This window comes from Macaca fascicularis, chromosome 7 (genome assembly GCF_037993035.2).
Source record: "Macaca fascicularis isolate 582-1 chromosome 7, T2T-MFA8v1.1".
Classification (NCBI taxonomy): Eukaryota; Metazoa; Chordata; class Mammalia; order Primates; family Cercopithecidae; genus Macaca; species Macaca fascicularis.
This window is the reverse complement of record NC_088381.1, coordinates 16,984,331-16,995,989: the sequence shown is the minus strand read 5'-3', so window position 1 is coordinate 16,995,989 and position 11,659 is coordinate 16,984,331. Positions and strand designations below refer to the sequence as shown.

The window sequence follows — 11,659 nt, the reverse complement described above, 5'->3', positions numbered from 1 at the left end:
CACAGTGAATTATCACCTCATATCCATTAGGATGGCCACTATAAAAAACAAAACAAAACCGAAAAACAATGTTAGTCAGGGACAGTGGCACATGCCTGTAGTTCCAGCTACTCAGGAGGCTGAGGCAGGAGGTTTGCTTGAGCCCAGGAATGTGAGTCAAGCCTGAGCAACCTAAGGAAGCCTCATCACAAACAAGTGTTGATGAGAATGTAGAGAAATTGAAAACCTTGCACACTGTTGGTAGGATTGTAAATAGTGCATCTATTATGGAAAACACTATGGAGGTTCCTCAAAAACTTAAAAATAGAGCTACCATATGATCCAATAATCCCACTTCTGGGAATATATCCAAAAGACTTGAAATAAAGATCTCAAAGAAATATTTGCATGCCCACATTCATTGCCGCATTATTCGCAATAACCAAGATGTGAAAACAACCTAATGTCCATTGTTGGATGAAAGAAAGAAAATGTGGTGTAATAATGGAATATTATTCAGCCTTAGAAAGAAGGAAATTCAGGTACGTATTACAACATGGATGAACCTTGAGGATATTATGCTAAGCAAAATAAGCCAGTCAAAAAGGACAAATACTGTATGATTCCACTTAGATGAGGTATCTAAAGTAATCACACTCATAGAAACAGAAAGTAGAGTGGTGGTTGCCAGGGGATGGTGGGGAGGGAAGGGAAATGGGGAATTGTTCAATGGGAATAGGGTTTCGGTCATGCAAAATGAAAAGGTTATGGAGCTCTACTGTACAACAGTGTGTATGTAGTTAATACCGTGCTGTACATTTTTTAATTTTTTTTTTTTTTTTTTTTTTTTAGACAGAGTCTCGCTCTGTTGCCCAGGCTGGAGTGCAATGGCCGGATCTCAGCTCACTGCAAGCTCCGCCTCTGGGGTTTACGCCATTCTCCTGCCTCAGCCTCCCGAGTAGCTGGGACTACAGGTGCCCGCCATCTCACCCGGCTAGTTTTTTGTATTTTTTAGTAGAGACGGGATTTCACCGTGTTAGCCAGGATGGTCTCGATCTCTTGACCTCGTGATCCGCCCGTCTCGGCCTCCCAAAGTGCTGGGATTACAGGCTTCAGCCACCGCACCTGGCCATAAATTGTTAAGAGGGTAAATTGATGTTACATGTTTTTTTAATCACAAAACAAAAACAAAACCGTGGTCTAGAAACATCCTTTCTTTCTTTGCTACGTCTACTGTGAGAATGAAAACCATTTTCAGCAATCAGACTATCGACATTCCAGAAAATGTCGACATTACTCTAAAGGGACACACAGTTGTCGTGAAAGGCCCCAGAGCAACCCTGTGGAGGAACTTCAATCACATCAATGTAGAACTCAGTCTTCTCGGAAAGAAAAAAAAAAAAAAAAGAGGCTCTGGGTTGACAAATGGTGTGGTAACAGAAAGGAACTGGTTACCATTCGGACTATTTGTAGTCATGTACAGAACATGAACAAGGGTATTACACTGGGCTTCTGTTACAAGATGAGGTCTGTGTATGTTCACTTCCCCATCAACATCATTATCCAGGAGAATGGGTCTCTTGTGGAAATCCTAAATTTCTTGGGTGAAAAATACATCTGCAGGGTTCAGATGAGACCAGGTGTTGCTTGTTCAGTATCTCAAGCCCAGAAAGATAAATTAATCCTTGAAGGAAATGACACTCAGCTTGTTTCAAATTCAGCAAGCCACAACAGTTAAAAACAACGATATCAGGAAGTTTTTGGATGGCATCTATGTCTCTGAAAAAGTAACTGTTCAGCAGGCTGATGACTGAGATCTAAGAGTTGTCCAGCTACAGAAACAAGATACCGGATGGCTGCTAAAACTTACTTGTGATATTTAAATGATGCAATAAAAGACCTATTGATTTGGGGGGGCGGGGGAAAGAAGCATCCTTTAATGCTGTTCTGGGTGATGTTCCTCAAGCTGTATCCTCTAGCCAGGTCCTGGAAGACTTATTTTCCAGGTTTCTTCTAGAAAAGGAATGTAAAACTGAACTTTCTAGACACTTCAAGAACTGGAATGATAGAAGAGAAACCACCCGATATCAAGGAGTCAGGTGTGGTGATACAGGGACTTGTATTTTTGAGTAAGGACACGACACCACAGAGGAAGATGACAAAGAAGAGAGTGTCTCCTGAGGACAGGGAGGAGGCAATGCCAAGAGGAAGCTACCTGCAAAGAAGGGCACAGTCATGGGACTAGAGCACTGTCCAAGACTGGCCACCACTCCACAGGCTGTTGAGTACCACGGAAACATACAGTGAGGTCACCAGAACAATTGGAAAAGCTACCATGTTGTTGGGGGGCAATGTGAGCAGCTGGGATGTTCAAAAGATTAGTGGGGGAGCAGGACAGAGAGGAGTCTGCACTTCTGGGAATGACAATGCCATCTTATTGGTCTTAGAGTCTGCTAAGGGCTACACATCATTTAAAAACACTAACTGGTAAATTGCTTGATATTTGATCTTTGAGGGGGTCAAAGTGAATCACTACTTTCTGAGTCCTTTGAGACAGATTTTAAAGTTGAATCCTCTGACATTTTGTAGGTTTTCTAATTTTCATTGTGACAATTATAGGCCTGGCCACAGATTTAAGAAAGAATATATCGGCTGGGCGCAGAGGCTCATGCCTGTAATCCCAGCATTTTGGGAGGCTGAGGCGGGCAGATCATGAGGTCAGGAGATCGAAACCATCCTAGCTAACACGGTGAAACCCCATCTGTACTAAAAATACAAACAATTAGCCAGACATGGTGGCAGGTGCCTGTAGTCCCAGCTACTCGGGAGGCTGATGCAGGAGAATGGCGTGAATCCGGGAGACAGAGCTTGCAGTGAGCTGAGATCACGCCACTGCACTCTAGCCTGGGCAACAGAGCGAGACTCCGTCTTAATAATAATAATAATAATAATAATAATAATAAATAAAGAGGGAAACATGAAGAGTTATCAGTAAGTAACAGAGCGCAGCATTTCTCATGCGTGAGTTAGTACCCCCAATGAAAGAATAAGAAAAAATGCCCAGATCTCTGGGCATGTACTCAAGCAAGAACAAACATGAAGCTAAGGACACATATGCTAAGTAAAAAAACCCAAAACTTACAAATTCAAACAAAATTACAACAGAAACAATTCAGATTAACATCATTAACTTCATATGGCAAATGATACTGTGTTTTCTGCAACTGAATTCTACCCACCTGACTATGGTGCCAACCGCTAGAGTACAGGCTTTTCGAGTTTAGCAACTTCGTTATGCTAAGGGCTCAACTTCACCACTTTTTAAATATCATCACCATTTACTTATTAGGTCTGCCCGTTTTTTTCCTAATTAGAATGGAACAATTTGGGTGGAACTGCTTGGCTTCACCTCTGCTGTAAATGTAAACTCAGAAATGGCAATGGAGTGGCAGTGCTCTGTATAAGGCAGTCATTCCAGCTACTAGGAATATTATATAATAATTTGTTTAATTAACATCAATATTTAAAGTTCAAAATTAGAAGACTCCCCAAAATACTTCCTTGAGTCCTCGATTGACAAAAACCCAAGACTCTTAACCTTTTTTGGTACCACAGCCCCCTTTGGTGGTTTGGTGAAGCCTCAGAAAAATGCTTTGCATAAAAAATACATCAGATTGCAAATGAAACTAATTATATTGAAATGAAACTAGTTATATTGAAATTGAGTTATCAAAATTTTAAAAATATTTTATATAATACTATATTGATATGTATAGCATTCACTGTCCCCTTATCTGTGGTTTTGCTTTCTGCAATTTCAGTTACTTGCAGTCAACCATGGTCCAAAAATATTAAGTGGGAAATGCCAGAAATAAACAATTCATAAATTTTAAATTGCACACCATTCTGAGTAGCATGATGGAACCTGGCACCATCCCGCACAGTCCCTTTCTCTTCACAAGAAGAAAAGAACACAAGAATACAGTACAATAAGATATTCTGAGAATAAGAGAGATATATCACATTCATATAGTTTTTATTACAATATAATTTCTTTATTTTATGATTGTTATATTTGTCAGTCTCTTACCATGTCTCATATATAAATTAAACTTTATCATACTTATGTATGTATGTATAGAAAAAAACATAGTAATATTGGGTTTGGTACTAGTCACAGTTCCACTGGGGCTCTCGGAAACATTTCCCTCGTGGGCAGAGGGGGACTACTATACCTATGAACACATTAAGGATCTCATGACAGATTTAATAATTCCCGTAATTTCTTTTTTTCTTTGTTTGTTTTTTGTTTTTTGTTTTTGAGACGGAGTCTTGCTCTATCACCCAGGCTGGAGTGCTGTGGCACAATCTCGGCTCACTGCCATCTCCGCCTCCTGGGTTCAGGCCATTCTCCTGCCTCAGCCTCCTGAGTAGCTGGGACTACAGGCACCCACCACCACACCTGGCTAATTTTTTTGTACTTTTAGTAGAGATGGGGTTTCACCGTGTTAGCCGGGATGGTCTCGATCTCCTGACCTCGTGATCTGCCCGCCTCGGCCTCCCAAAGTGCTGGGATTATAGGCATGAGCCACCACACCCGGCCAATTCCCTTAATTTCTAAGTGGTGGTGAGTATAATTGACATTTCAACAACTGTAAAGTTATATAAAAAATCTATGATTTCTATAAATGACAAAGTCACAGATTTTACTATTTCATAAAATATTTTATATATTTCAGAAGAAGTTAGTGAAAATAGGTAACTTTCCCCCCAACTTTACCAATGCCCTGAATTCTGTCCACAGACCCCTAAGGGGTCCTGAACACCCCAGGTAATGATGCTTGGCCTAAACTTTACCCAAACAAGAGGGTTAAAGTAATACACATATATTCAAGAGTAACTGCAGACTTGGATAATTAGGATCTGCCCAGGCATATGGACCATCCATCTCTCTCCTTTCACGGAGAAGCATGGCCTGGCCCCAAACCCAGCACTCCTGGCCAGCAGGTCTCTGAATGTCTGTGGAACCATTCTATGAGAAGCTTAACTCTCCTGGCATGATGAGGTTCTTACCTGGATCTTCTCCTTTCACCCTTTTCTCTTAAAGAGTCACTGCAGGGGGAGGTGTCATCCTCCTCTTAGCTCTCAGGCACTCTGCCCAGAGAGGAGCGCCATATTCCATGGCATACTTGTGTGGCTCCCAACCCAGGAGGAAAGACCTTAAAGAGATTGCTCATCCCCTGGGAGTAGGAGGGTAACTCCCCAGAGTGCAAGGACCACCGTGGCTGTTATGCAACTGATCATGAGGAGACCCCCCAGAGTAAGAAGGTACCAGCCAGCCATGTGGTTGCCCCCTCCACCCACTCTCTGGCTGGAAAGGGCTGAAATGTCCTAGGGTTGCTAGGCAACAGGACAGAATTCAGTGATGACTGTACCCAGAGGATTGTTACATCCTAAGTACTGTGTGTGTGTGTGAGAGAGAGTGAGTGTGTGTGTGTGAGAGTGTGTGTGTGTGTGATGCATCACTTTCCCTGGAGGTCTAGAAGGGTCAGGAAAAGTCATATTTCTAAGGTAGCCTAAAAGGACCACGTGGGGTGGAGGGGTTCCAGACAGGGCTGACTATGGAGGCCAGGGTTCACTGCAGATGGTATGTTACAGGTGTCCCCTGCCCTGGATTACCTTTCTTTCTCCCAAGCCAGACCCTGTCAAACTCTGCTGTTCGTTTGTGGCTAAAGGGGGCTGTTCAAGGTGCTAAAGGGGGCTGATAAATGAAGCCATCATAAAAAGAATCCAACTGCTAAGACATCACAGCTGCATGAGATATGAGGGCACAAAGCAAATTACCAGCATCCAGTCCCAGGGCAGCCTCTTAGTAGCATGGGACAGCCCTTGCTGAGCCTCAGCCCCCATTTCCATAAAACGGAGTAAAAAAACCTGTCAGAGTTACTATGAGGATGAAATGTGCAGGTCCACCGGAATCTGACATGAGGAAGCCATCAGAAAATCTAAATTAAGGGATATTCTGCAAAACAGCAGATTTGAATGCTTCAAAATGGCAATGGTATGAAAGACCAAAATAATAATAATAATAAAATGAAAGCTGTTTTCGATTAGAGGAGGCCGAGAAGCCGTGACAACAAAATGTAGTGCATGACCCTTGATTGAAAGCTGAATTTTTTTTTCTTTAAGAGATAGGGTGTCGCTAAGTAGCCCAGGCTGGTCTCTATCTCCTGACCTCAAGCAATCTGCTCTCCTTGGCCTCCCCAAGTGTTGGGATTACAGGTATGAGCCACCGTGCCCTGCCTAAATCCTGGATTTTTTTTTAAAGTCATAACACATGTTATTCAGGCAATTGGGAAAATTTTAGTGTGGACTTACATAATACTGTTGTATTAATGTAAAATGCCTTAGTGTTGAGTACGGTATTCAGTTAGATAGCAGAGTGTTCTTTTCCTTAGGAGACACATGCAGAAGTTTTTTGGGATGAAGCATCATGATGTCTGTAATGGAGTCTGAAATGGTTTCGCCTAACATACATATATAGAGAGATAAAACAAATATGGCAAATGTTCAACGGTGAATCTAGGTCGTGGATGTTCATTGTTATAAAATAGTTATAACTATAAAGTAGTTCAATGGGCATCTTCAAAATAAAGAAAAGGAAAAAGGTGTACTGACCCCTCTTAGCGCAGGGTCTGGCACAAAGAAGTAATCGGCAAATGGTGGCTCCTTACTATGATGAGCTGACTTTTGCGTCTACATGGGGATGATTTCCTAAACCAAGAGAACAATGCCGTAGAATGGTGGAATGACAGGCTTCTGGCATGGGCTGGTGGCAGGACTTTGAGTGCTGGAGGCTTCCCACTCTGCCTGGCTCTTTAAGGAGTGTGAACAGTACTCCCAGATACAGAGGGCTCCCCCGCCTCAGATGGCGGCATCATGATCTTCACACTGTGGGAGGAAGATGTCTGGGCCCAACCAGATTAGGTCATCAGCCAAGTTCAGAGTCTGGCCTTCAGACTTCTCTGTGGAAGGTAAGGAATTAGAGCTGAAGATGATACTTTTCATCCCAGCCTTGTTGGAGGCAGCCCCCTAGGTGCAGAATTCAGAGAGCAGACAGTACTTTTGTGAGAATGAGGAGGTGTTCCTTCCTTCCTCTGGAGACCCAGCCTGTGTCCTGGTGTCAGCTGCACAGACACACACAGCAGCCCTGATCAGTCCATTGTATGTAATATTGGCTTCCATGTACTGAATGTCAGGCACTTTCTGTGACTTATTTTGAAACCTCACAACAATTCGTCAAGATAGATATTATTTTGCTCATTTCACTTGTGAGGAAACAGAAGGTTTAAAGGCTTGTTCAGCTGGCCCAGCCAGTAAGTTCTGGAGCAACAGAGCAAGAATCTGAATCTAGGACTTCCTGACTCCTAAGCTCTCATGCCACTGCTGCACTCCATTCTTCTGTGCGTGGAGTTTTATGCTGTGCAAAACTCCCTTCCTCATGTGGTCTGCAAGATCACATAAGGTGGTAAAGGTGACAAGTGAGGAGACTGAGACTCAGAGAAGGGACTTGCTCAAGATCATCAGAAGCTTGTGGCAGCGCCTGGACTAAAATGCCAGAATCTGCTTGCTCTGTCTCCTTTATAACTAAGAGACTCTAACAACCATCAGAGGCCAAGCCCAGGACCCAGCCCTGCCTTGACCACTTCTTCCGTCCTGGACCCCAAGCTCCTGCTATTGCTTCTTTAGTGGAACATCTCTCCTTCCTTCCAGTTGTCTCATTTTAAGAGGCAATATACCAACTGCCAGATGTCCATTGAGATTTGTGATTTCTCTTCCTGCAGAAGTTCCTCTTCCCATCCATCATTCCATCAATCCATTTATCCATCCAACTACTTATCTACCTGGTCATCCATCCTTCCATTCACACGTGTTACACACATACCTCTCCCTCCATCCAATCAATCATCAGGCCTTCCACTGATTCAACATTTATCAAACACCTGCTACTACTATGTACCAAGTACAAAGAGAAGACCTGGCTCTTGCCTTTGGAAAGCCTCAGTTTGTAGGATAGACAAGTAACAGCATGGGTTGAAAGCTGTCCTAGAAGTATGCACTAGGAACCATGGGACTTCAGAGGAAGAAAAGGCTAACTAGTCAGTAGCTGAGAAAGGCCTCAGGGAGGGCCAGCATCTGAGCTGCAATTATGGGTCTCCTTCCTTTTCTCATCCTCCTCTGTGGCCATTGCCCCCCCAGTCCTCTATCTAGTTATTTTTTTGTCTGTTGGTACCTGGGCTGAGGATAGTCTCAGTGGGCAAAAATCAAATACCCCTCCCCAAAAGTTGCACAGGGGCTAGCGTTTTCCTTTCTGGCTTTCCTGCCATAGTTAGGCCAGCTCATTCTTTCATCTGTTGGAAAAGCTCTCTTTTTTTTATTACTGGACACCTGTACCCAGGCAGCAGAACTTCCAGGAGACTGGCCAGCCACTGTGTCTGTCAGCTTCTACGGAAGAGGCTTATTATACATTCTCATGGGGGAGAGAGGGATGCCTGTGCTGCCAGGAGCCAGCCGACCCCCAACTCTGCTTAGCTCTTCAACCAGAAACACTGGCCCCACCCAACCAACCCCCCTATTCTTGGGTCTGTTTCCAGTGCCTTCCACCAGGCAGCCTGTGGCCCTTCAAAGCAGCACATTAAGAGCCCAGCCTGATCTCCACCTCCCACGGACTCCTCTGCTCTGGTGGCCCCTCTGGCCACGATGCTTGGATTCTGAGGACTCTGCTGCCCGTGGGCTCTGGTGGGAGTCACAGAGGCAGCTCAGTCTCTCTAGCACTGAGAACAGAAAAATAATCAGGTGATGCTTGTTGGGCTCCTGCTCCTTGGGCTGCTGTGAGGCTGAATATCTGCTTTTCTCCATCTGCAACCAGGCAGTGAGGCAGCAGCCCAGCAAGTCTGGGGCCACTGCTGGGCCACTGGCAGGAATGGCTCCTCCTTCCCGAACCCTTGAAGTTCCTCATCTCTCTCTGCTCCCCAGTGCCCTGCTACCCCAAGGCTGAGGCTGGCACAGCTTTCCTGCTAGAGGGCTCAGGGGGCAGTAAATGACCTGGCCTGAACTTGGTCCTCCTTGTCCCCTCACAGTGGCAGATCAGGGCTGATCCTGTGACTCCCTTTGCCTCTATGAGTTCTCCTCTGTAGATGAGTCCTCTGTTGAAGCAAGGATCAGGCAGTGATGAGCTGAAGAGCTCAGTAGAAGGACGCTACAGAAAATCTGACATTCACATGTATGCAGGTCCCCGGACACTCTCTTTGAGGGAACTTCCCTTCCCTCTCAGGCTGCCCCTGGAGTTTAAGTCCAACCAGATAATCACATTGAGAATAAGATTGGACTATATCCTGGAAAGGTCCATGACACTAGCATCTAGATTCGGCCTCTGAGTGAGTCTGCTCCCTCCACCCCAGCTAAGGATGTGAGCCTATGAGAGAGGAAAGTAGACAAAGGTGAGCATCAATATCCACCAATTAATGACAAAGACATAAACCAAACATAATCAAAACCTGCAGTGAGTTGGGTAAATTGCAGAGAAAATGTCCTGAATATTATAGCATGAGTATTTCAGCACAGTGATGGTACATGTCTTCCATGGTCAAATGAAGGGCAGAGGCCAGGCATGGTGGCTCACATCTGTAATCCCAGCACTTTGGGAGGCCAAGGTGGGTGGATCACTTGAGGTTAGGAGTGCAAGACCAGCCTGGCCAACATGGCGAAACCCCATCTCTACTAAAATACAAAAATTAGCCGAGCATGGTGGCACACACCTGTAGTCCCAGCTACTCGGGAGGCTAAGGCACAAGAAATGCTGGAACCTAGGAGGTGGAGATAGCAGTGAGCCGAGATCATGCCACTGCACTCCACCCTGGACAACAGAGCAAGACAGTCTCAAAAAAAAAAAAAAAAAAAAAAAAAAAAAAAAAAAAAAAGAGGGCAGAGGCAGTGGTCCAGCTATAAAGCCAGGGGATGGCCATGGGGGAGAGTTTAGTTCAGTACCCCTAGGACATCGAGAGCTCTTGCTAGGCCCACAGCTGTTTTCTGGTTGTTCGAAAGATCACTGTGTCAACAAAATCCCTGGGGGCCAACTCCCATAAGTCACAGCAGACATGCCAGGTCTGCGCAGAGGTGCACTGCTCAGCTTGTTCTTCAGGAGAACTTGCTGTGAGAAGTGCAGCTGGCTGAGAGCCTCCGGCTGCCACACCTTTCTGTCTGGCTCAATATTCAGGTTTCCCCTGGCTGCTTCTACCCAACGCCTGAACATGCCTGGGGTGCTAACGCTGCACCATTTCTGCCCACAGAGAACCCCTCTAAAAGGCAATGTTTGCCTGTGATTCTCCACTGGCCTTACAGAGACTTTCTCAAGATGCACTGTAATCTGAGACTCTTCCTACCCAATGCTTCCTTCCTTCTCTCCTTTCACAAATGTAGGCTCTTTCTGCCTCCTGCTCCTCCCTTCTCCTTTATCCTTCACAGGTGTTTTCTCCAATAAACCTCTTGCACATCTAATTCTGTCTTTGTATCTGCTTCTCAGAGGATCTGAACTAATAGTCTAGTACATTCATGGTCTGGGTGCAACAGTACTGGAAAGCTGATCTTCAGGTAGGCAAACGTAGGGGATTTTATAATAGTCGGAGAGACTTGTGAACAGAATCATTTGAGCAGTGTTGAGAAGGAGGGCTGGAGAAGGGTACACGAATCAGAGAGAAGGAACATGAGGCACATCAGCAAATCCAATAAGCTGGGTAGTTTATAATGCATATTCATTTTGAAGGGAACAAACCTTAAATGGACAGCAGTGGATTGGTTAAAGAAAATGTGGTACATACACACCATAGAATACTACACAGCCATAAAAAAGAGCAAAATCATGTCCTTTGTAGCAACACGGATGGAGCTACAGGCTATTATCCTAAGAAAATTAACACCAGCAACAGAAAACCAAATACTTCACAGTCTCACCTATAAGTGGGAGCTAAACATTGAGTAAGCATGTCCGCAAAGAAGAAAACAATGGACACTGGGACCACTTGAGGGTGAAAGATGGGAGGAGAGTGAGGATCCCAAAAGTGCCCAGTGAGTACTATGCTCATTACCTGGGCAAGGAAATAATTTGTATGCCAAACCCCTGCAATACACAATTGACCCATGGAATAAACCTTCACGTGTATCCCCTGAACCCAAAAGTTAGAAACAAAAATAGAAAAAGAAAAATCTTAACTGGAGCTGAGTTTTAATCCCAACCCCGCCATCAATTTTGGGCAAGTCGCAAGTCACTTTGGCTCAATTTCCTCATCTAGAAAATGGAAATAATTTTACTTACCTTGCTGGGTTGTAAGAATGGAGAGGATGACGCTTGTAAAGCACCGGCATGGGTACTCTCAGTTCACAGTAGCTACTGTTCATTATTAGTCTTTCTCTTTAGGAAGAGAAAGAATGTCTTCCTCTTATTTAGAGCCAGGCAGGCGCTCGTTCAAAAACAAAGATCCTTGCAGCCTGGGCAACACCAAGTCTCTACAAAAAATAGAAAAAATTAGCCGGGCATAGTGGTGTACACCTGTAGTTCAGCCACTCAGGAGGCTGAGGTGGGAGGATTCCTTGAGCCTGGGAAGTTGAGGCTGCAGTGAGTCAT

General features: G+C 44.6%; 1 pseudogene; it reads left to right on the top strand.

Annotated features, from left to right (window-relative positions):
• Positions 1-682: 682 nt before the first annotated feature.
• On the top strand, positions 683-1,849 carry LOC102144569 (large ribosomal subunit protein uL6-like; annotated as a pseudogene).
• Positions 1,850-11,659: the final 9,810 nt, after the last annotated feature.